This window comes from Ovis aries, chromosome 1 (assembly GCF_016772045.2).
Source record: "Ovis aries strain OAR_USU_Benz2616 breed Rambouillet chromosome 1, ARS-UI_Ramb_v3.0, whole genome shotgun sequence".
NCBI lineage: Eukaryota > Metazoa > Chordata > Mammalia > Artiodactyla > Bovidae > Ovis > Ovis aries.
In genome coordinates, this window is record NC_056054.1 from 66,889,148 (window position 1) to 66,912,438 (window position 23,291).

The window sequence follows — 23,291 nt, forward strand, 5'->3', positions numbered from 1 at the left end:
CCAGGCTTCCCTGAAGATTCAAAACACATTATGTAAATAAGTTACTCTGGGTGTGCACGTGAGAAGGCGCTGGTCCGACACATAAATACTCTACTTCCAAAGCCCCTTGCACGTAGACCTGGACAGTGCTAAGCCCCTCTTTGGTCTCTTGAAACCAGCCCTCCGCGTTCCTAGCCCCAGCTCGACGGGCGCAGGGCACTGCAGCCTGCGCACCGGAGGCTGTGCGGAGCGGGCCGGACGGCCACATGGCGCGCTCCAGGGTGATGGCAGCTGCGCTTTGTTTCCATCAGCAAGGGGTGAGTCACAGGTTCCCGCAGTTTCTAAGCTGGGCAAACCATTCGGGCCAAGGCTGCTGTAAATTTAACAGCAGGAGCAACTACCGAAACAGCCGCATTCTTTTTCTTCTTTTCCTACTCCTCCTCCACCGCCACTGCCGCTCGGCCGCGGCCACCTCCGCCTCCTGCCTCCGCCCAGTCCCCTCCTCCTTCCCCCGCGAACTTAGTCAGCGGTTCGCGCCGCCGCGCCCCGATTGGCCAGCGGAACTCGCCGCGTCACAATGGAGCCGGTTGGAGGCGGTGAGCCGGGCAGCGCTGGGGCTTCCCGCTGAGCCCGCAGCAGCCGGCGCCGAGGAAGTGCGGGCGCGGGGCCGCCGCCGGCGCGCCCGAAGCGGCGCGGGGCGCACGCCGTGGGGAGCGCCGGCGCCCGGGGCCGGAGGCGCGCAGGTGGGTCGGGGCCGGACGCCCCCGGTCACGGAGGAGGAGCGGAGCCGATCCAGGTGATGGAGGCAGAGAGCAGGGCGAGGGGACGCAGCAGGTGGGGTTGGCCGAGCAGGTGCGGTTACCTGTTCTCGCCTCACCTGAGAGCCGAGCCTGTGGGCAAGTGGCTGGGCGGGAGAGATGAGAAGCGGTTGTGCCACTCCCTTGTCTCCGGGAGAGTGGGAGTGATGCCCGTGACTCCTCCGGAGTGCTGGGGTCATTCGGGGCAGGAGGAATGGACGCTGTCTCCCCCATAATCGCGGCGCTACACCTGAGTGTGAGCCCTCGGGGCGGGGCGGGAACCGGGTTCTGGTTTCCCCGGGCTGGCGTCTCGCCCTCTCTAGGTGAGCAGACCTGTCCGGAGGGCGTCCGCGCTTGGGTCGCTTTCCTTTGCCCCCTGCCCTGGTGCTGTTCATTGGCACACATTTTTCTGCTCTTGGGAAACCTATTATACAGTTGTTCACCTACTGTTTGATGGTGGTGTTGGCACTCATTTGTTTGAGGGAGAAGGGAGCAACTTCTACCGTTTTCGAGAGAGAATCTGAGTTTCCCCTACCTAGGCTGCAGCTAAGCAGGTGCCGAGAGGTCAGAAGGGAGGAGGCTCAGTGTTGGCTCATCACTATGTCCTCCGCTGACTTCCCAAAGTCCATAGGTTGCCTTTAGTCAGATGACGTGTGTGGAAGACTTTTTGTGGTCAGGAAGACCCTGTAGGCAGCCCCCTTCCCACCTCCCCCCAAAAAGGTCAAACCCGAATTTAAAAACAAAAACCTACACTTCAACTTTCTTGAGTAAATTCGCCTTGCCAAAAACTTTTAAAAATCCATAAAAAGATACCGGTATGAAAATTTAATTTGCAAATAGGTTACCAACTTAAAATAGACACTATTCACTTTTTTTTTTAAGAGGAAATGGTATGTGTCTTTATCAGACTATGAGGTCTCCTAACCTTTAGGTCTCCTGAACCTCCTAGTTAGGTTGTAGTACATAGAAGCAACCAAACTGCAGTCTAATTATTTAATTACAATAACTTCCAGGTGCTGAGGTCGAGCCTCCTGAGAGAACCCCAAGTGCTCTTTGATTTGTGAGTGTCAAGGTGACTTCCTTTTACTCCTGGTTTCCTAGTCAACAGCTTCACCCTTGAAGGAATGTGAAATGACAACCAATCCCACAAGTGACTGGGCCTCTGTGATTTAAGAATATTCGTCCTAGCATGTCTGATGTTACTCTTAGTTCAGGTAATGAGGGGGACAGAGTTGTCTCTGAGTGTGCAGTTGAGTCATGATACCTACTATCCATTTACTACATGTTAGAATTAAATTTTTTATTATTTGAAACTTGTTCTTTTTTGCTTAAGTTGGAAAAGTGTCCCAGCACATCCAGCCTAGCGTGAAGATTCGCATGTCGAGAATGATTTCATTTGACTAGTTGTTAAGATTTGCTTTATAAAAACCATTGCCCTCCCCAGTGCTGTTTCATTCCTCTGAAGCCTCGGAATGGAAAGGGTTCTATTGAATATCACTGAAAAAAAGGTATCAGGTCTTCTAGGGTGTTTTTTTGTTTTTTTGTTTTTTAAAGAGAATTTATTTTTTAAAGCAGTTTTAGGCTCACAGCAGAACTGAGAGTAACTGCAGAGAGTTCTCATATACCCCCTGCCCCCATTATCAACATCTCCCACTAGAGTGAGACACTTGATACAATAGATGAAGCTACACTGAGACATCATCATCCAAAGACCATAGTTTAGAGTTCACTGTTGGTGTCATACATTTTGTGGATTTAGCCAACTGTGTAACAACGTGTATCTGCCATTATAATACCGTCAAGTATGATCCTGTATCGTATGATCACTACCCTAAAAATCCTCTGTGATCTTCCTGTTCATTCCTGCTGCCTGCCTCACCCTTGGCAACCACTGATATTTTCACTGTGTCCACACTTTCCTTTTTTCCAGAATGTCAAATAGCTGGAATCAGCCTGGAGCCTTTGCAGATGGGCTTCTTGCACTTTTAATATTATACATTTAGGTTTCCTCCATGTCTTTTCATGGCTTGACAACTTTTTTTTTAAGCACTGAATAATATTACTTTATGGCTCTAGATTTTTTTAGACTGTGTGGGTATTTTCCTGTAAGTGGCTTGAAATTTGTGATTTTTTATTTTCTGGTGTGGAAGGTTGGAAATATTTTAATATGTGAAAGATTCTTGTTTGAGCTGAAATTTTTATTTATAAACAAGTTTTTGTAATTTATGAATCTATTTTGATAGTATCTGAATATTTTTATTTTCTTTTAGATTTTAACTGCCCATAAAAATAGCCTATTTAATCTAATCTCTGATGTTCATGTAGTGTCTCTCAAGTTGAATTTCCAAATTTTTTTTCTCTTTCCAGCATCCTTCTAGCATACACTGGTATTATCAGAAACAAATATATGCTGACTCTGTCCTGTTACCCCAGACTCAATGGCATGGTTTCCAGTGCCTTCTATATAGCGTGTCCCCTCTGCTTTCTTGACTCAGGGAGTACTGCTTGTTCTGCAAACATTATAACCCATGACCACTCAGGCCCACTTATAGTGAAGGGTTTCTTTAATGAATTGTCAAGTGTATTCTAATTTCTGTCATGTCTGTTTTCAAATTGCTGCCTTTTCCTTTATGCCACTTGCATTTTATTTCTCATCTATATTTTCTAAACTTCCTATGTGCCTTTATTATGACAGGTTTTTACAAGGTGTTTAAACTAATGTCTTTGGCAAACATAACAACTTATTTTTTCCTTTTCTGGATCATTAAGATTGATTGTAAATAAAATTGGTCCTGTCTGCAGTCACTGAAATCTGTCTGCTAAGTTCTTATCAGTGCTGTTCATTTAGAAATTGAACAAAGGGAAATAATAAACTCCCTGTTCTATGACTTCCTCTTATTTAGGATTCTGCTCAATTGCAACAGAATTTAAATTCACTTCTTCAATGCTGTTGTGAACGCGTGTGAAGGAAATGAATAAAAATGAGTTGTCAGAGCTTCAACCTTGACCTTTCCTTTTGCGTTTTGGCCCTTAAGCCTTGATATGGGTCACATGGTTCTCCTTGGTTCTTTCCAGACTCTGTATCTTTGAACTTCATCTCCTGCTTCTTCAGTTTCAGGGTTCCTTTAATTCTTTGTTGTGTTTGTTTCATCCTGTGGCCATTTTCAGGGCTTTGTTCTACAATGCCTACTCCTTGGTCAGCAGTATCTGTCAGAGACATCATCAGCTGCAAAGCTTGTATTTCACTTATCTTTCCAGCTCCACACAGGTGACTGAGATCTTCTCTGCCCATCTCTGATGGAGACTAAATTCTTTACTGTCAAGTAGCATATTCCCTTTGATGGTCTCTCAGGTAGGAAGATTTGAGAGCATAGTCAAACCTTCTTTTCTTCTGTCATATTTTTTTCAGCATTTTTACACTTCCCCCTCAAATCTATTGCAGATTATAATCAAGAATTCTTCAGGCTTCCACCTAAGAGCATAAACTATGCAGATTGATGGGCCTGGATTTGAACCCTACACTGTATCACTTTGGATGAGTTACTGGATTAGTTAAGATTAGCTGCCAGTTACAGAGACCACAAAGAACAATGGCTTAATTAAACAAAGCAATATTTGTTTCTCTTTCAGAGATAGACTAGAGCTCCTATTATGATTTTGCAAATCTTTTCAGACCTATGCTGGTTCCACCTTTTAGAACCTCAGACATCAAATCAGACCCTCAATCTTGTGATCCAAAGGGGAGCTTCGGCCATCACATTTAGGTTCCAAGTTTAGAAAGGAAGAAAGAAGGAAGGAAGGAAAGAAGACAGGGCGAAAAAGCAAGAGCCCAGAGTCTCTTAAGGAAATTTCCTGGAGGCTGTCATACACTTCTTATTACATCTCATTGACCAGACTTTGAGTAATATGACCTCATCTAGCATTTCACTTTCATGCATTGGAGAAGGAAATGGCAACCCACTCCAGTGTTCTTGCCTGGAGAATCCCAGGGACGGGGGAGCCTGGTGGGCTGCCATCTGTGGGGTCGCACAGAGTCAGACATGACTGGACCAACTTAGCAGCAGCAGCTAGGATAGATAGAGACTAGGAAATATTGTCCTTATTTGAGACAGTCTTAAGACAAGCTAAAACATGGGAATTTTGCATCCTTAGTGAGATAGAGGGAAAGAAATATTGGAGTAGTCAAACACCACTGTTATTCTACACCTCTTTTTTCTTGACTGTTACTACCCATCTCACAGGAGTCTTAAGATTAAAAGAAATATTAATGTGAAAGCATATAATACAGTATCTGGCATAAAACAAGCTTTCAGTAAATGTTAGTTCATGTTCCTCCTTACTCCTTTTTCATAAATTATCTCATTTCTCTGCTACCACATCACTGGTATCCAAATCCCATTTTAAATACTGGCCCCAATTGATGGTACTAGACTATAGTCAGGTTCCTTATCATGGGAGGCAGTAACACATTATGACTCAATGTCAGCATCTGCTTCTTAGCTTAAAGGGTGGCTAAAATTTAAGATATAGCTCTTGGAATCAAATATAGCTAGATATAAATCCTAGCTCTGTCACTCAGTATGTAACCTCAGCCTCTTGCACCCTCAGTTTCCTTTCCTCATCTGGAAACCTGGGTTAAGATTCAGATTATGAGGAGTATGGAAAAAATGTATTTAGAGTGCCTAAGAAATTGCGTGATAAAGTGCTAGCTTTTCTTTTAAAATTTGGCCCAATCTAGGTGAACCTTTCAGAAAATAAACTCTTATTCCATTAAAAAGAAGTTTTAAAATTGGTCATCTCCATACATATCTAAATGAGTGTTGTTAAATTTTTAGTCAGACTTTTTGAGAATTGTCCCCAAAATCAGTTTAAACCTTGAATAGCAACAAAGTCTTTGCTTTTTTTAAAAAAACAAAAACCAGAATAGCTCAGCCTTAACCTTCTTCAGCCTTCATTTGAGTGATTTTGGCAGATCCACTTTCAGAAGCAGAATCATTCCCACCAGTGAGTATATGTCATAGTATTTTTTTTCAGCATGTTTGTTAAGCACCTACTGTGTACCAGATATGACTATGCCAGGTTCTAGGGACACAGCGGTAAGCAAAAATATACATGGTCCCTGCCACCGTGGGGGTTGCAAGGTACTAGGGGAGACAGAAGAATCAATCACTGCAAATAAATGAAAAAAATTGCCACTTAACATGGTCAGGAAGGAGATGTACAGGTGCTATGAAAGTATGTGCAAATATCTTATGGTCAGAAGTTGAATGGTGTCTTTAGGAAAAAGTCGTCCAGTGAACGGAAGCAAAGAATTGTTGTGGGAGTGTGGTTTGAAATGAGCTCTGACATGAGATGAGCATAGTCCGAGCACGGATGAGAGTGTCCCACACGTTTCCAGCACCGTACCAGAGAAGGCATATCATTTGGAGCCGTCATTAAAATACGTGTACATAATATATAACTTCTCCATGTGAGTCTCTGGAAGGGGCTACATAATTCAAGAATAATTTAATTATTTTATAATTTATTTATGGTTTAGTGACAAGCTTTAAATTCAGATATGTTTTTTATTTTTGATACACCAAGCAGATGCATCTGAGAAAATAGGCAGTAATATAGGGTCTTTTGAGAGGGTCGGAGGATTCATCTGCATCACCCTTAGTGAGTGGAATTTGAAGACCTTTGGCTGGACAGGGTTACATGAATGTTGACAGACGAATAGGTAACCCACAAAGCAGCAGTGGATGATGACCACAGGCTGGGAGGCAAAAGCAGTGTTTTCTGGAGAGTGGGCTGCATTACTGAGCTTGGGATGTCCCATCTCACGGCCCACAGGCTGCCCACCATCCCATCTCTCCAAGGCTTTCAGGCTTGCATAGGTAGACCCAGCTTAGCACCTTGACAATGGCATACCATTTTTCCTTGTCCTTTCCAGCTGAGCTAATGGGGGCATCTTTTGGGAGAAGTGTTGCGTCTCTCGTCCCTTTGAGGGCTTTGGAGAGTGTCTGGGAGTCTCCGCTCCCACGTAACATGTTAAGGCGTGACTGAGCCTGCGGGACAGAGCTGCCTGCCATTGGACTTCACGTTGTGTCTTGCTCTGAGCAGATACCATTTATGTTGAATTTCGTCCATCTAAAAACTTTAAAGTTCATCTCTGTAGGCAAAACTGAGTTTGTTCCTGGCCCCTGTTTCAGTGCCCAGATAGGCAACTGAGCAAGTGATTTGTCTTTGAAAAGTGTGGGTGAGTCATGATGCAGTTTCTAGATGTGCAGTGCTGTGCTTGGTGGGCAGGTTCCCAGAGAATTTATGTTCTGCTAGCACTGCCCTAAGGGGCCGCAAGCCTTTTAACTTAACCCTCCCAGGAATGCCTTTGGAGCTGGGACTTCCTCTGGCTAACCACTAGCCTGGTAGTTGGAATTCCTCCCTCAGGACATGCCAGCCTTGTTACTACACCAGGGACTTCTCCATTGCCTGGACCCCCTTCCTTTATGAGTCTGTCTGACTGCTTCCTTTTCAGTGAATAGTTGGCTTCAGTGATCTCAGGGATCCTTTCCCTGATCACCTCGGATAAAATACATCTGCCTGCCCTCATTGTAGTCTTTCAGGCTTTGGTTTATTGTTTGCTGGCTTGTCCCTACCAGAATATAAGTTCTGTGAAAGCAAGGACCTTGTCTCCCTAGTATACCCGCTCTTAAGCCTGGTATGTAGTAAAACTCCTCAGACTGCTACATATGGCTTGGGGCAAAAAAATTAGCCCTTTGAACATAAAATGGGGATAATAGCATCTGTGCTACCTGCCTCACAGAACAATGAGGAGCTGGAGTTTGTATATGCTAAAGATACTCTCCCCACCCCCAAACTTGCTGTTCATCTTTAGATTTCATAGTTTTGCAAATAGCAATACCATTTGCCCAATTATATAGCCCTTAATACTTAGAACTCATTCTGGGCTTCTCTTTGCTTTGTTCCCTGTTAAACTGCTCTATAAATTCTGGTAACCAGTTTGTCCAGAGGCCGTATCCTTTGGGTCCCTCCCATCAGCACCCTTCCTTCACAGTCTCTTGACTGCCTTGAGTCTTTTCCAGGCCCGCTGCTTATTGCCTGCAACCAGTAGTTCAGTTTATAGTCTTTCCAGTCTTCTACCCCACCCCACCCCAATTCGTTGTCCGCATAAGAGGAAAATAATGATTATGAAAGGTAAATTTCATACCACCACTGCCTGGTTTAATAATCCTTTAATGACTTGCTTTGTCAAAGCATCAAGTCCAAATGCCTTGGAGAGCCATATAGTACAGTCTTCCTCTGCCAGCGTCTTCAGGTCTCCAGTTTCACCTCTCACCCCTCATCATTTCTAAATCACCAACGCGTGCACTGTGGACGCAGCATGCAGTCACAGCCCATGCACCAGGCATCCTAAACTGTTTGCAGTGCAAGGAGGAAGGTAAGAGGTAGCCAGGTGGCTCCACTCCATGGCCCCCCGCACTTTTTCTTTTTTTGCCTTTCCTCTATCTGTGGTGTTCATATCCCCTTGTCACTTGCTCATGTTTCAGGAGTCAGTTCAAGCATACTTTTTCTGGAAGACCATTCCAGATCCTTCCCTCTGCCTACTACTTCCAAGAGATCCTGATTCCCTTCTCTGTGCTGCCTCCGAGCCTTGTACACTTCCTATAAAGATTATTTTGTTCATCCTCTGATTGAGCTTCCTGAGCCAGGCATTATACTTGGCATGTAAATTGATATCTGGGAAAGAATTAGGCAATAAAACTCAGTGTACTTATTATCTAGTCCAGGGCTTTGTTTCAATAACATTCTTCTGACTGGTATTTGAAAATTTGAAAGATTTCCTTGAAGGTTAGAAGTAGGAAGAAGAATTATCATATATATGCTGGTGGTGCTGCTGCTGCTAAGTCACTTCAGTCGTGTCTGACTCTGTGCGACCCCATAGACGGCAGCCCACCAGGCTCCCCCATCCCTGGGATTCTCCAGGCAAGAACACTGGAGTGGGTTGCCATTTCCTTCTCCAATGCGTGAAAGTGAAGTCACTCAGTTGTGTCCGACTCTTAGCGACCCCGTGGACTGCAGCCTACCAGGCTCCTCCATCCATGGGATTTTCCAGGCAAGAGTACTGGAGTGGGGTGCCATTGCCTTCTCTGATATATGCTGGTAGTAGGTATCAATTGAATGACCGAAATATTTTGTCAGTGAGCTAGTGTTTACTGAACATTTATTGTGTTCAGAGTTCTGGATTTGGCCATTTGCAGGACAGGCTTGAGCCGGCTCTTAGAACTTTTCTAAAACAACTCTGGCTTTATCATTCTATCAGAAGTCAGAATTGTAGATGGTCAGCACAAGTTCTTGGTTTACAGGCGGTTTAGAACAAAGTACATGAATGTTTTTCATCCAATACCCCCTAAAAGGATTTTGAAACACTATCTCTCCTCTTCATGTGTTTTAAAAGTTTTATCTAAATTGTTTATAGTTGTAAAAGGTGGCACCTGTGATATATAAATATTGATTTAGAAAGACATCTTTTCTAATGTACCCAGTTTAAGTTAAACACTAAAATGATTTTGTATCTACCATGCCATCCATTAAAAAAAACACAAAAACAAGCTTGTTTAGAAAAGCTGGAAATTTTACATAGTTATTTCCCTTGTGGAATGCATTTCTTCTATAAAACTTACTTCCCTCCCCCCCAAAAAAACTTACTCCCCATGTAACATTCTTATGTTTGAAAATCTTTCATTGAATTCCTTATCATACTCTTGTAACACACATATACACACAACATATTTTTTGAAGTTCTTGTGACTATAAGGCTCTAAATGTTACATAAAATTTCATTTGGATTGAGTTTTTATGATTTTGACTAATATACAGTTGACCAGACAAGTATATTAGAATTTTGATAAATAATTATTAAGCATAGGTAAAATTTTATGGGAAATAACTTCTTGATGAGATGCCCTGGACTTAAAAATATTCGTGCATAAGTAAATATTTCATATTGCTAAGATAAGATAGGCTTCATAATCAAGTTTTCTTTTTAAATGTAAATGCTTAAGACACTTTCCCATATGTATATGAAAATGAAGGCACTATAATTCCACTCTGTTTTTTAAACTTCTGAGGTGTATGCCAAAATTACTTAGTAATTGATCAAAGAAATGATTTTCCAAGTTCTGCTGTCTGACTTGGTTATATCTCCCTCCCGTGTTGTTTGAAGCAGAGAAATGAATACTTTTCCTTAACTCCCAAAAGGATGTTTCAGTCTTCAAAGTCATTCACTTTCTTAACATCTATAACCCTACAGTTATCTCAAATGACCCTCAGCTTGGGGTCTGGAGATTTTTACTCCCCAAGGCAGTGTGCCATAAGCAGAAATGAAACGTTTGCCTTTCTTATGGAGTGTGGGGAGAGGATGACTATGAAAAGGGAAAAGGGAGATGACCGGAAGGAACCAACTGGACGTCAGGTGTTCTGAAATAGATACTTTATTTTTAAGCTATGCTGCGAGGCATGCCCAGGCTCTTTGTTCCCGGACCAGAGATTGAACCTGTGCCTCCTGCAGTGGAAACACCGAGTCTTCACCACTGGGCAGTCAGGGAAGGAAGTCCCAGAAGAAGGTACTTTTAGACAGGGGTTAACTGGTGATCTGAATGTAGATTCTACCGGATTACTCCTTCTTCTGAAAACAAAAGGCCCTCCAAATCCCATACCTCACTTTGTAGACCAATTGATTGGGTGCTGGAGAAAACTTTTCCCTGTCAAATTAGCTATCAACTCTAAGGGAAAATGCCCCTAATAAGCCAATATAAAAATTTCTTCTTGGTGGACAGGAATATTCAGTAGGGAAAGAACATGGTTAGAGTGAATCACTGTTTTAAAAAGACTTGATGGAAGCTAATTTTAAAAAGTATACTCAAACTCTCCTAGAATATTTAGAAATACTTTTTATACCCATTGTTAGGTAGACTAGATACAAATAGAATGCTGGTGCATGGGGATGACCCAGAGAGATGTTATGGGGAGGGAGGTGGGAGGGGGGTTCATGTTTGGGAACGCATGTAAGAATTAAAGATTTTAAAATTTAAAAAATAAAAAACTAAAAAAAATTAAAAAAAAAAAAAAGAATGTTGGTAAAGATCAACAGATGTTTGACTGACAGTCGCATAGGTCAGTAGGTGACTGATTTCTAATTAGTCCCACTGAAAATTTTTTTTCTGCAGCATTTTATCAGGAATACTAGGTTTTTATTTTTTATTTTTTCCAAAGAGGAGGTTGTGAATTACATGCCAAAAGGTTTGGTCCCAAGCTAGATTTAGGACATTTTTTTTCTTTGCAGATTAATGCATTCTGAAGGCAGAGGAGTTGAGCCTGGCCATAATCCCGTTGATTAAGAAGTCTTTCCTGGGGTCCTCTTGATCCTAGATGCTTTCAACACCATGTATGTAAAGACACTGTTCAGAGGTCTGCTGTGCCCTTGCCTTCTCCCACCAGTTTATAGCAAATCTCTCCCGAAACACTTAGAGATCCCCCACTGCATTACTTACTATATTTTTTGACGTTGCTTCTAAAATACTAAAGCATTTATACTCACATTTATTCTCCTGATGACTTGCGGAAGACAGGTCAAGTATTATTCCCATGATACAAATATGCATACTGGGTTTATAAGGGGATATGTGGCTTGTTTCAGTGCACTCCACATGTTAGCTGCAGATCTGGTACCCGATAAAGCAACTTTTTTTAATGTATATTGGCTGCTTCCTTTTCCCAGAGTCGTTTTATAGAAGGCTGTAAAGATTGGAAAACTTGCTGTAAAGTGGTCGTATAAAAATTAAGATAAATATGCTCACAAATGCTTAGTAGAGTACATTGTTCTTAGCAGGCCCTCAGCTTTTTTAAAAATAAAAAAGATGTATTTGAATTTTGAATCTGCTTTTCTTCATTTTATGGATTAAAAAAATTATTCAGTATTTTGGGGGGCACTTAATATTTGCCAGGCATTATGCCAGCCCTGGAGATAAATCCAACAATGAAGAAAACATAAAAAACGTTTTTTTGCGTGGAGTGTACATCCTAGAGGAGGGAAGATAGACAATAAGCAAATCTGACATACAGTATTGATTTTAACGAGTATCTCTTTTTAACTTTTTTATATTGTAGGTATCCTTGAGGGTCTTTTCCAGAATAATACAACACATATGCATAACATTTTAACATGCCTTGAACTCATCCTTATAGCACTTCAGGTTCATTATTTCTGTTCTCAGTTTTTCTTTCTACTGATAAGACAGTAAGGTTGAAAAAAGCAAAGTGAAAATCATCCAGTGTCACAACTAGCTGGCTTCCCTGGTGGCTTAGCATTAAAGAATCTGCCTGCAGTGCAGGAGATGCAGGAGGCTTGAGTTTGATCCCTGGGTCAGGAAGATCCCCTGGAGAAGGAAATGGCAACCCACTCCAGTATTTTTGCCTGGGAAATCCCATGACAGAGGAGCCTGGCAAGCTACAGTCCTTGGGGTCACAAAGAGTCGGACACGACTGAGCGACTAAACAACAACAAAGTTGCTAGGTTGTTAAACTCTTTCAATTTAGTCCATGAAGTTTTTCCTGCTTTGTGTGTGTGTGTATACTGGTTTTATTTATGTAGAAAACCTCCCCAAGTAGCTTATGTGGCTAAGTGTAGCTCCTTTTCCCATTTCCTGACCCATAACAACATAAATAATATCCCAAGTATTCCAAATGTCTTAGAAAATTTTCGGTGAGGAGAACTCAGGCTGGTAGCAGAAAAGGAAAAAACAAAAATGGAGATCTTGGAGTGGGAATATTTTCTTACAGACCTAATAGGGACTAGCAGTGCCTTTGAAGGTCTGTGTACAGACACCAGAGGGATTAGTGGTGGGAAAGGCCTTGTCCCAGTTTCAACAGGCACAGTGACTTCCTAGGGTAACACAACAGTCGCCCTCACCAACCCACCCAATGATTTCCCCTTTGGACATTTTGTACAAAAACTTCGAAGATAAACTTGTCAGTTTCAGGAAAATATTCATTGTGTCAACTTATCTTCCCAGCCACACTTCCGTCACAGATGTCTCCACTTTTAGTACTATAAAATAACCAAAAATTTTAAGTAGTAATCGGAATAAGTGTATAATTTTCAAAATTCGATGCTGTGTAAAGGTTTTGATTTGCATGCAAGATTTTCTAATAAAATACATCTGGCTTTTAAAACCTTCAAAACTTTCCAACTCCATCTCCTACAAAAAACTGATACTTACTGAAATTTTAGGCTGCTTTCTATTGTTGCTCTCTTAAAGAAAACCTACTTTTTTTCCATTAGAAGTTCCCCTTAATGTTATGTTAATAGAAGAATTGTATCCTCTTCTCTCTTAACCAGTGAAAAGCCCTTTCTCCCATATTCCCCATCCCCACCTCCATTTCTGGGTATTTCTAGCCTACTTTTCCATCTGTGTGCCTTGTTACTATGGTGATGGGCACCATAGAAATGGAGAACAAAGCGGATGTAATAAGCACCTCCTGCGTGGTTCACAGTGCTGAAAAGGGACCTAGGTTTTTTCAGGCTTGTTCTTTATTGGTGGTGGAACTGGACCAGCCCAACTGGGAGGGGCACTGGGGTTCTGAGCTGATTCAGGCCCTGCTTTTCCCATTGCTCTCCTCTTCCCCAAACCTTTCTTTACCCAGAGTCATGAAGGTGAGCAGAGAGTAGTGGGGGCTTGTGGGGGGATGTAGTATAGATACCAATGCCATATAGTCACCGCACTGCAAAACTCAAATCTACTGAAGCATGTTACAGGGGACGGAATCACGAACTGGTTTTAAGGGTTACCAGTCATCAGTCCTATTGCCTGAGTTAGCATTGTTCAGCTTTACCTCCCATTAGAGATTTGCCAGCCTAGGTTTTCCTGCCTTCAAGATGCTTAGCCTGTGTTAGACTTTTTTTAAAAAATGAATAAGATTTATCTTAATTACTGATAGCTTGCAGTATCTGGTCCCATTTGGTTTGAATTTTTTAAAATAAGAGGTTAAACTAATGTGTACTTATTTTGCTTGTTTTAGAATTACAATTAAATATTTTCCCTGCATTGTGGAAACTAGTATTTTCCATAAAACCTGGGAGAAGGTGCCCACAGGTATTTACTTTTATTTTTAATTGGAGGATAATTGCTTTCCAGTGTGTGTTGGTTTCTTCCATACGACAGTGTGAATTAGCTGTAAGTATACATGTATCCCCTCCCTCTTGGGCTTCCCTTTAAACCTTCTGCATGCATGATCATTCTTTAATACATCTTCATGTATCAGATTCTTGGACATCCATAGTGAAATACCCAAAGATTAAATAAAATATTCCAGTTAATCAGTTCCATCTTCTGGACAGTTATTTCTAAAATTTTTTAAATTATGTTTTAAGTTTTACATTGCTCATAATTTATGTCTGTGTTCTATGTACAAGGGAAATAATTTAGCACAGTGGTTTAGTATATAAAGTCATAGGACATGAATCAAATTTGGAGCTAACAAAGATGAATATTCTGTTTTTCTGTTGCATTGTAGCATGAAAGCCTGAAGTTCTTTTTGACTCTAAATTCTTGCTTCTTTGGTCACATGGCTCCTTTCCTTTTGCCTGATGAAATAGTATTTTGCCATTTTTATCTGCTATAATGGCTCTTACACTGATGTGAAAATAAGCTCTAAATCAGCCTCACACTATGTGTGTTTTAAGTATAGACCCAGTGTGGCCCTCCCTGCCTAAGTCAGCTCTTCCCCTTTGTGTCGTGAGCAGAAGAGTGAGAGCACCAGAGACTAGAGTGGGAGCTGAACTTTGAAAATCATAGCTTCTGCTACAGCAAAGTCATATGTTACAACCTAACCCTTAAGGTGATGGTGCTGGGGAGACAGCTGAGAGGTAATTAAATCACAGGAGTAGAACCTTCAAGAATGGGAGTTGTGCCTTTGTGAAAGAGACTCAGGAGAACTTCATTGCCCCTCCCACCATTTGTGGGCACAGAAGCAGTCTGTCTGTGAACCAGCAAGTGAGCTCTCACCAGACACTGACTCTTCTGGCACTTGATATTGGACTCCTTAGCTTCTAGAACTATGAGAAATAAATGTTTATTGATTAAGCCTCCCAATCTTTGGGATAGCAGCCCAGATGCATTAAGACAGCTTCAAAACCTGCGTGTCCTCTGACTAGAAACGAGAGAAGACTTGGGGGAAGTAGTGTGGGTTCTGTGGGAAGAATAATGACTGTTTTTGCAGAGGAGAGGTCTGTGGAAACCAGGTAGTCACTCCACACAGCACAGCTCCTTGTTTCCCAGAAGGCTGGGAAACTGTGGGCTCGTTGGGTAGGTTCTGTGGGGAGAACAGAGCTTGTATTTGCCAGGAGTTTCTCCCTTCATGGACAGCTGTTCTCTGATGCCTCCTGGGAGGAGGCAGTATCCATTGCATTTGATATTATCATCAGTGAGAAGGTAGAAAGTAGGCCAGCTAAACTATTTCTATTTTTACAATCAAGCTGGCGTTCTGAGACACTGTGTCACTTGGCTCCCAGTTAAGGAAGACGTTAGGCAGGATAAGAGTTTACTCTCCTTCGTCATTTTGCTGACCTCTACTGCTCCACTCATGACTGAAGAAAGAGGTGAGTGAATGAATGCATGTTTACTACTGGTTGTTTTGTTGAGTTGTTAGTGAGTTCAGTCACTTAGTTGTGTCCAACTCTTTGTGACCCCATGGAGTGTAGCACACCAGGCCTCCCTGTCCATCACCAACTCCCAGAGCTTGCTTAAACTCATGTCCATCAAGTCAGTGATGCCATCCAACCATCTCATCCTTTGTCGCCCCCTTCTCCTCCTGCCTTCAATCTTTCCCAGAATCGGGTCTTTTCCAATAAGTCAGTTCTTCCCATCAGGTGGCCAAAGTATTGGAGTTTCAGCTTCAGCATCAGTTCTTCCAATGAATATTCAGGACTGATTTCCTTTAAGATGGACTGGTTGGATCTCGTTGCTGTTCAAGGGGCTCTCAAGAGTCTTCTCCAACACCACAGTTCAAAAGCATCAAATCTTCGGCACTCAGCTTTCTTTACAGTCCAACTCTCACATCCATACATGACTACTGGAAAAGCCATAGCTTTGACTAGACAGACTTTTGTCAGCAAAGTAATGTCTCTGCTTTTTAAGATGCTGTCTAGGTTAATGCTGAGCTACTTTTTATTCCTCTCAAAGATCTCTTTGAAGATTATGCACATTCTGGCTGGTCTTCTGAGTTTGCCAGTTGTGCTGACATAGATAAATTCCGTAACTGTCTCAGCTGCCTCATCTGTAAAGTGGAGATAGCCTCATGGCGTTGTTGGGAGCATGAATAAGTTCACTGATATGAAGGGCTTAGTAGAATATGCAACATATAATTATCTTTGGTGAGCATCAGCTTCCATGACTGAGTGTTACAATATGCATAGTGAATTTGACTACTTCAGCCTCACATCAGCTACTTATAAGCGCTTCATAGAACACTGGGCTTGTTTTGTCTTATCTACCTAGTAGGAGCTATTAGGGCCAGTCCTGTTTCATTTGTCTTTTGATGATTTATAATAAGTTGTTTCACCTAACTAGGCTTTAGATGGACTTTTTTCTAGTTATTTTTAATTCAAATACTAGTTAGTAATTCAAATTACTTAAGCCTTGAAGATTAGGTTTTTGGATAGTTATTGATTGTACAGGAACACTACAGACAAAGAATTTGTCTGTGCAAAAAACACTACAGTGTTAGAAGAAATTATAGCTGTCCCAGGAGCAGATTGGAAAAGCCTGTGTGTCTTTGTTTTAGCCTGAGTTTTGTTCAATTTTCACATTCTCTGAAATTCAACCTTGAATTATCCCGCAAATGAACATGTAAAAATATTATGGTCCTTCACATTTTTAACGCATATTTTTTGTGATATGTAAACTTTAACTTTGAAAAGTCTTTCATGATAATTGATCAGCATGGGTAACAATCCTGAAAGCCACGTAAGTCTAGATGGTATAAAATCCCCATTGTTATTTGTTAGAAGCCTTGGAACTCCTTTGTTTCTTGTCTTGTTGTGCATGAAGGTGACTGAATCAGTGACTGGTAGTTTCCTTAAAGCATCTAGATAAGAGAAAGTTTAGTCTAACAATATGATCTCATTTTTGAAAAATGATTTTTTTGTTGTTGTTGTTTGTTTTCTTCAGTCTCTATTGGTGTGTGTGTGAACAGAGAATAAGTTGTAAGGATGCAGAGTTTCTTGGTGTGTGCAGTAGAGGATGATGAGGGGGAAAGGGAGTAGAGGAAGGAAACCACTCTAGTTCTCCCTTTTGACTCTGTGTTTTTCCTCTCAAGTGAAGTCCTCCGAGATGTTACACATGGTGCAGTCTTACAAAAAAAAAAATTCTTTCTGAAAACATTTTGTTTCTTAATGAGATTTATTTTGGTGCTTTGTTGTCATTGTGCTGGGAATTTTGAAATGTTCTCTGTGTATTTCTGTGATTTTTGACCTAATAATCTCATTTGGGTTTACCACGCTTAGCAGCTGTTGTTTTTACCAACTATTGCTAAATTGTGTTAATGTTCAAAGTGGAAAAACCCTGTTTTCTACATTGGCCTAAATTATCCAGAGTTTTATAAAATTTCAGCCTTTCCCTCATTCCTTGTACTTTTCATTTAGTTGCAAGAAAACTTATAATATTAATATTCTAATGGATGGTTTAGATAGGCTGAAGCTGTCTCTCCCAGACCTCCAGTGATAGCTTGCAGTGTCATTTGTAGAACAGCATTTTTTGGATAAAGCTGTCTAACCTCTTTTTTTACTGGAGGAGGGAGAGACCTTGATTCTATTGTAATTTAAGTAGTGTTTAGTGTAATATGATAAGTATTTGCAGTTTGATAGTAATGATTATTCTCTGGCAAAGCAAAAGGAAAATTTGAGAAGTCAAAGGCTTTGAAAATGTCCTAGGAGAGAATAAACTCAGAATTATAGCCATTTTATTGGACAATTCTGCAATTTTATTTGAAAGAGGGCATCAAATGTTGAATTTTGACTTTTCATTTAATTAAAGTAACAAGAATTTTTCTTAAATAGCTGACATCTTGCTTCCCTTGCAGTCTGTTTTTAGAGATCCTTCAATGTGTCTGTTTTAATTATAAAGCAGTGGCGGGGGGGGGGGGGGTTGGGTTTTTTTGTTTGGTTGGTTGTTTTTGTCTTGTTTTTTGTTTCTTTTATGGCTGTGCTGCTCAGCATGGGGGATCCTAGCTCCTCGACCAGGGACTAAACCCATGTCTCCTACAATGGAAGGATAGAGTCTTAACCACTGTACTGCCAAGGCAGTGGTTTTTGCAACTAGACTCTAGGTATGCTTTTAAATTCCCCCAGGGGTTAACTTTTTTAGTTCTGAATCTCATCTGCCTTCTATTTTTCACATTCCCATTTCCCCTGTTGAGAGCTTAAATCTCTTCTCATGTATTCAAGACCTAAAGCAATAGTTGTCCTTGTTATCAAGTCAGATGGCCAACAACATGCTTTGTAAATACAAAGCCATCTTTGCATATATGATTGCATTTGATTCTGAGAGTTCCAGGTGGCTCAGAGGTAAAGAATCCGCCTGCCAATGCAGGAAACACAGGAGATGCGGATTTGATCCCTGGGTCGGGAAGATCCCCTGGAGAAGGAAATAGGAACCCACTCCAGTATTCTTGCCTGAGAAATCCCATGGCCAGAGGAGCCTGGCGGGCTACAGTCCTTGGGGTTGCAAAGAGTCCGACATGACTGAGCATGTACGCCTGCATGTCTGACAGTCTAGTGAGGAGAAGAGAGAGAAAATGGGTATAGTTAATTCCTATTTTATGAGAAAACTTCAAGAAGTCACTCAACATACCCCAGAATAACATACAAACAGTAGGACCAGAACAAGAACTAGTTCTTTTAGCTCTGTGTCTAGTGTTCTTTCTGGCTTATCATACTTCGTGGGCACACCCTCTTCTATGCCATGAGATGTTTGCCATACAAGTAATTGAGTCGATATGCTGTGTGAGATTGGTGTGCTAAGTTTTTATAAACTTTCTAAAACCAGGTTGCTACTCAGTTTGCTTCCTACTGAGCATCATCATTTCACTATCAGTGTAGAGCAGTTTCCTGCTTTGCAAGCTAATGACATTGTGAGTGTACGGCTTAGGAGGGCAGGAACAACCGGACGATAATAAGAGAGGCACCCAAGGAGACATACAACTAGGTGACAGTTTCAGTGGAGAAACAGTGTAGGAAGAGAGACCCAAGTGAGCCTCGTCAGATGAGACAGGATTTGGAAAGGTGAAGGGAGTAGAAGGGAAATATCTGACTGGAGATGTACAGGACAGAACTGAAATACTGTATATTTCAGTATACAGTACTGAAATATTTGTGGGTGAAATGATGTCCAGGATTTGCTTCAAAATTAATCCTGAGCATGGGTGTGGTAAGAGTTTGTTACTTGTTGAAACTAAGTGGAAGGGTACATGGGACTTCCTTGTACTATTATTTGTACTTTTGTATGTATTAGGGATTTTTCATAATAAAAAGCTTAAAATATAGCAACGGTACATATTTTTGGACAATGAGTCGGCTGCCTATTTGAAATTAAGGGCGTGTTCAGAGGCATAGTGGGAGAGGATGTTGGAAAGGCGGTGTGGGAACAGATTTAGTGCTGGGAGGAGTTGATGAAGTCTGGGTCCCTCTGAAGTCCAGACTCTCTGGAGTCCTGATGAAGGCCAGGACTCATCATGTTCTAATGGCATCTGTGCCGAAGTCCAGACTCTCTGGAGTCTGGGTGGTACTGATAGACAGCACTTCATTTTCTAGACTTGAGTTTCACTTGACTGTGAACTTAAAAGTGGAGTTGCAGTACAGCCTGCCTCTTCATCAAGGATGACAGCAGCCCCACTTGGGGGTTTATTTGGCCCCATCACATCTGACATGCCATTTTCCACTCTGGAGCGCACATTTAAAAGGGCTTCTACAAACAGAGTCGATGGTTGTGTGACAGAAGGTGTCACATCTCAGGAATCTTTCTTGTAGAACATTTCATCAGTTTATGGTTGTCTACCTGAAAAGGGCTTATTTTCCCATCTGCCAAGTTCCTCCTCTGCTCTTTCTAAAACGTTCTGTCCTGTGTGCCTGAGAATGGGCAGTCAAAGCGAAATAAAAGCACGGCTGTTGTTGTTTAGTCACTCAGTTGTGTCCAGCTCTTTCGCAGCACATGTGCCCGACAGCCCGTAATTTTGCTTCCTGGAAGCAGCCTTTAACAGCAGACTGAGTTACATACAGTAGCACCGAAGCCGATAGAAAGCCAGACACCTTGGTGTAGCTTTCTGAAGCAAAGTTCCCTCTTCCTTCCTCCTTAATATGTTTCTCTGTTGCTAAGAGGAAAGAGCTGAGAGAGAAATTTGATAGTTGGTACTATGAAGGAATTATTAATTATTTGGTTGTGATTCAGTGGTATGATGGAGTTGACAAGAGTTAATTATTATATTTTCAGGAATTCTGCAAGCCAGTTGTTAAACGCAGCCTTCAAAAAACTACACAAACTTAAAGTGTTAAAGTAACACTCAAAACTTATTACTTCCTATTTATTTTTCAATAATTTGCTATTATCTGTGCTCTTAAGGTTATTTATAAATGTGTAAACTACTTAAGGTTTTTACATGTATAATGTATATGTAAAGTTCAAACTACCATACAGTTGTACTCATATCAGCAAGGTCTGCTCAAAATCCTCCAAGCTAGGCTTCAACAGTACGAGAACTTCCAGATGTACAAGCTGGATTTAGAAAAGGCAGGAGAACCAGAGATCAAATTGCCAACATCCATTGGATCACAGAAAAAGCAAGAGAATTCTAGAAAGACATTTACTTCTGCTCCATTAACTATGCTAAAGCCTTTGACTTGTGTGGATCACAACAAACTGTTGAAAATTCTTTAAGAGATGGGAATACCAGATCACCTTAACTGTCTCCTGAGAAACCCATGTGCAGGTCAAGAAGCAACAGATAGAACTGAACATGTAATAGACTGGTTGAAAATTTGGAAAGGAGTGCGTTAAGGCTGTATATTGTCTCCCTGTTTATTTAACTTACATGCAGAGTACTTAATGTGCAATGCTGGGCTGGATCCAGGACAAGCTGGAATCAAGATTGCTGGGAGAAATATTAATAACCTCAGATATGGAGATGACACCACACTTATAGCAGAAAGTGAAGAAGAACTAAAGAGCCTGTTGATGAAGGTGAAAAAAAGAGTGAAAAAGCTGGCTTAAAACTCAAATTCAAAAAACTAAGATCATGGCATCAGATCCTATCACTTCATGACATATAGATGGTGAAACAGTGGAAACAGTGACAAACTTTATTTTCTTGGTCTCCAAAATCACTGTGGATGGTGACTGAAGCCATGAAATTAAAAGACGCCTGCTACTTGGAAGAAAAGCTATGACCAACCTAGACAACATATTAAAAAGAGAGACATTACTTTGCCAACAGAGGTCCATCTAGTCGAAGCTGTGGTTTTTCCAGTAGTCATGTATGGATGTGAGAGTTGGACCATAAAGAAGGGTGAGCGCCAAAGAATTGATGCTTTTGAACTGTGGTGTTGGAGAAGACTCTTGAGAGTCCCTTGGACTGCAAGGAGATCAAATCAGTCAACCCTAAAGGAAATCAACCCTGAATATTCATTGGATGGACTGAGGCTGAAGCTGAAGCTCCAATACTTTGACCACCTGATGGAAAGAGCTAACTCATAAAGGCCCTGATGCTGGGAAAGATTGAAAACAGGAGGAGAAGGGGACGACAGAGGATGAAATGGTTGGATGGCATCATTAACTCAATGGATGTGAGTTTGAGCAAACTCTGGGAGATGGTGAAGGATAGGGAAGCCTGGTATGCTGCAATTCATGGGGTCGCAAAGAGTCAGACCCAACTGAGCAACTGAACAACAACATATACAATGTGTCTGCATAGTGGAAGTACCATATATATATATGCTGTATATTTGTTTTCAGCCCCACTGAAATTGGCAAGGACTACCCTCCTCCTCTGGCTACAGAACTGGTTGTTAAATACGTACCAGTACACTCTTGGGAATGATTATGATGTTGTGCTTATGTTTTTAGAAAATTCTTTACCTGCTGAAGATGAGGACTAAAATAAGTCTGATAAAGGATTATATCTAGAATTTGTTTCAAATAATCCCATTGGAGTGGGTATCATGTTTGTTGTGTCAGAGTAATGGACACACAGGCTTTATTTTACTACTGCTCTCTACTTTTGTGTATGTTTCAAATTTTCCATAATAAAATGTTAATAATTAAGGAATATGCTAAGTTGCTTCAGTCGTGTCCGACTTTTTGCAACCCATGGACTGTAGCTCACCAGGCTTCTCTGTCCATGAGATTCCCCAAGCAAGAATACTGGAGTGGGTTGCCATGCTCCTCTAAGGGATCTTTCCAACCCAGGGATCGAACTCACATCTCTTGTCTCCTGCATTGGTGGGCGAGTTCTTTACCACTAGCTCCACCTGGGAAGCCCAATTTAGGAATATTACAATATAAATAAGTGGCCTATACCCCGTAGATGGTCTGGTACCTGTCTATGCCTCAAACTTTGGTGCGTCAAACATTGAAAAAATATGATTCTCTAATTTTAGAGCCCTTTCTTGTAACTGGTTGATGTAGATCATCGGAATAGTAAATAAAATCAGGAAATCACTATGCACAGTTTCCCATACCTGTAAGTACGAAGGAACCCAACAGAGCCCTCTCTATGACACTGAAAAGCTCTCCCTTCATAGTGGGATGAAAATGTACTTGTTGGATTGCAATCCTGTTTGCAGAAGCAAACAGATAGAGGAAAATGAATCACATTATTGCTCAGAGGACTCCTTTGGGCTATCTGACAGCTGTGTGCCCTCTAGATTTATTTTCAGTCTAACTGATTTGAGTCATTGCTCAAGAAAGGAGTGCTGTCAAGTGCATCGTCTTCTCTGCAGCTGATGAGCTTCCTAAACATTGCCTTGCTGATAAAATTGATGTGTTTGGAATTGCTGGCCTATGAATTAAATTAGGCCAAATCCAATGACTTAAAACACATAGCCTAGGTTATGTGCTGACTATATCTCACAAAGAGTGCACAAACACAATATTTTTTCTAACGTATATCTAGACAACAACTGGATAATTTGTAGCTTAGAATACATGTCTCTTTTTTCTAAGTGTGAGGTCTTTTTTAATTTCATTCACTATATGCATCTGGAGACTGGTGGTAGTTTTCCTCTTTTCTTTGATTGTATAATAATTCCTACTTACCAAATGCAGTTGACCAGAGGAAAAAATTTATGTAGAATAAGGAATGCATGTGATCACTGTGATTATCCCATCAAGCAGAGTGGTGAGGAAATTATTAGGTTTTATGTGAGGGGGACAGGGAAGGGCAATAAGAACCTTTAGGGGAAAGTAG

The 23,291-nt window shown here is 41.3% G+C and overlaps 1 protein-coding gene across 17 annotated transcripts in view; it reads left to right on the plus strand.

The window, feature by feature from the left end:
• Positions 1-605: 605 nt before the first annotated feature.
• Positions 606-23,291, plus strand: part of LRRC8B (leucine rich repeat containing 8 VRAC subunit B) — a 77,470-nt gene continuing 54,784 nt past the window's right edge. For 3 of the 17 annotated variants that reach the window (XM_042240375.1, XM_042240363.1, XM_015092088.3), the window contains exon 1: positions 606-775. The gene's annotated coding sequence lies outside the window, so the exon portion shown is untranslated. Of the gene's footprint in view, positions 776-1,789; positions 1,991-7,317; positions 11,224-15,332; positions 15,436-23,291 lie in introns of those variants that run through there. The other 14 variants (XM_060400735.1, XM_060400731.1, XM_042240377.1 and 11 more) reach the window with 7 other exon arrangements.